This window comes from Neovison vison, chromosome 13 (assembly GCF_020171115.1).
Source record: "Neovison vison isolate M4711 chromosome 13, ASM_NN_V1, whole genome shotgun sequence".
Classification (NCBI taxonomy): Eukaryota; Metazoa; Chordata; class Mammalia; order Carnivora; family Mustelidae; genus Neogale; species Neogale vison.
Window position 1 is genome coordinate 32,707,390 of NC_058103.1, and position 2,592 is coordinate 32,709,981.

The window sequence follows — 2,592 nt, forward strand, 5'->3', positions numbered from 1 at the left end:
CTGCTGGGCCGGTGGTTAACTTTCTGCGTCCACTCCGCTAGGCCGCGGTGCCCAGATACTTGGTGAAACAACAAGCTAGATGTTGCTCTGAAGCTTTCTTTCAGATAAGAGTAACTTTTAAATCAGTAGGTTTTGCGTGGAGCGGCTGCTGTGCTGTGATGTGGGTGGCCCGTATCCGTTCCGATGAAGACCTTGAGAGAAAAGATTGGAGTTCCCTGAGGAAAACAGAGTTTTGTGGCCAGCCTGCCTGTGGACTCAAGCTGCAGTTTCAGACTTGCCAGCCAATCGCATGAGCCAGTTTGTCAAATCTGTGTGTGTGTGTGTGTGTGTACCTGTATCTATTTTCACTTCTGTATACATCAGTGCGTGCTCGTGTCTACGCAAGTGTTCACGTGTGTCAGTTTGTGTGGGTCCACTGGGGGCCATAGGCAGGGTGAGTCGGTCACAGAGCTCCTAGAAGAGGACTTTGGTTGATAGATTTTCAGTCAGTTCAGACAGCTTGCTGGGGGCGGCAGGGCACACTGGTCTGGGAAGCAGGCAGGAAGGGGGCCAAGTGGGAAAGCAGGTCCTCTGGTGTCTGGAATGGGAACAGCCCACAGGAAAAGGAGCAGGTGGGTTTGGGAAAAGGACAGCCAGAGGCCAAAGTGGTACAGAGGCCTTGGAGATAGTTCAGGGACACACATGTGTCAACGCCGCCTTAGATCACTGCCTGGGGATGGGATTTTTGCCAGGACTCAGCAGGTTAGGACACTAGGGGTGAGCACTGGGGGTTGTCCACGGGGAGCAAGGTCTCCAGGTCAGGGCAGGGAATTGATTTGAGGACACTGGCGACTTCAGTTTGAAACTATTGGGCTGCAGGAAGTCACAGAATAAGACCTTCAAGGGTGAGGAAGGGGTAGTGACCAGTGTTATGCTCCAGAAAGGACGAGGAGACCGAGGAATAGGAAGAGCCTTTGAGCTTAACAATTAGGTGGCCTTGGTCACCTCAGTGGAAGTGACAAAAGCTGGTGGGAAGGAAGGGAGCCAGTGGGTAAGCGTGGTAGGGGAGCAGCTGTTGTACTATGATATATGGAAATGAGAAAGGAAAACAGGATAATAACACGAGTGGACAGCAGAGTTGAGTGATGGGAGCCCCATGCATATTTGAATTAGGAATGAAACTCAATCATCAAGATATTTAGCCCTGATCCCATTAAGTACTTCCTCTGAGAGTTAGCAAACCGATATCCTTTAATCATGCCTTATATTTATAAAGGCCTTGCTCCAAAGAACTCCAGGTGCTCAATAAACATTAATTAATTCACTCTTGTAGCCTCCTTTAGGAAAAAGGTGGTGGCAGGTATCATCCTTATGTTTATGGGCACGGATACTGTGGCAGAGATGAGAAGCAAGTCCACGCAACTGGTCAGGTGGGAGGCGTCATGCCTGGCTCTCCCCCTTCTGCTCTTAGGCCATTCCTAAGTCACCCACATCTTTCCAGGACCCCTACGTCAGTGCTGAGACTTGGCTATGAGACAGATCAACTACGGGGTTCAAGCTTTAGAGGGTAGACTCAGGGTAATCCCAGGGCTCCAGGAATGAAGCTATTGTCTGCTCTGTCCTGGGCCATATGGGGGCCTGAGCAGCTTACTCTGTCTGCTGAGTCCTTAAGGGTCACAGACAAATGCTCGGTCTAAGCAACCACAACATTGTCAAACTCAAGGAGGTACGCGGTGGTTCTGTTTGTGTTTCCTGGGCACCCTCACATGGGAAATTCTCCAGTGTCTTCTCGTAGCAAAACGCCCCCAGTCTTTATACTTTGTGCAGTGCAAGACCAACCAGATGATCTCTAAAGGCCAATAATAATCAAGGACAGCCCACTAAGATGATTGAGTCGCCTCTGGCGGTGAGCTTGGGCTTTATCGGGCCAGCAAGTGAAGGGGATCCCCAAGATCTCAACGGTGAAGTTGGTCTGCAAAGCCCCCCAGCCGTGGCAGGTAGAGGGACAACGGAAACCTAAAGTCAGGCTGTCCTTCCAGGACTGGGCCTGCCGACACCTGTTGAGCTGTGTGAGCCGGCGATACTGGGAGCCCTAGCTAATGAGCCCTGGCTCTTACGGGATCAGCTAAGTGGTTCACATTCCTAGTCCGGTGTTTATGCCACTTGGGTGGACCTGGGAAAATCAAGGGGCCACCGGCATGTTGGCCCACAGCCAGGGTTTAATTAAGCCCTAAATCTTCAGTGATTCCACCAGGGGCCTGATCCTCGTGAGGCCGGCCAGAGGGAGAAGCATCCCAGGGAGCACTGGTTCGGCTTCTTTTGAGTCTTCCCCTCAACCCATTGTTTGCGGGGGCCTTGCTTGTTAGTGCAAATAATCCCCTCAAAGTCACGGAGCAGCGTGCAGAAAACCCGAGGACCAGCCCTGCGCCCGAGCAGCCTAATTATGGCGTCTCTCCCGCCACAAGCAAGTTGTTTCCCACACCCGTCTGCTGCCTTCGGTGGGACGTGGATATCCACGGGCAAAGAGAGGATAGATGAGCGTGGTAACACTTCCCTCCGGGGGGTTTCTGTTGAAGGATTCTTGGTGTTTGATCATAAATTACCAAAGATAAA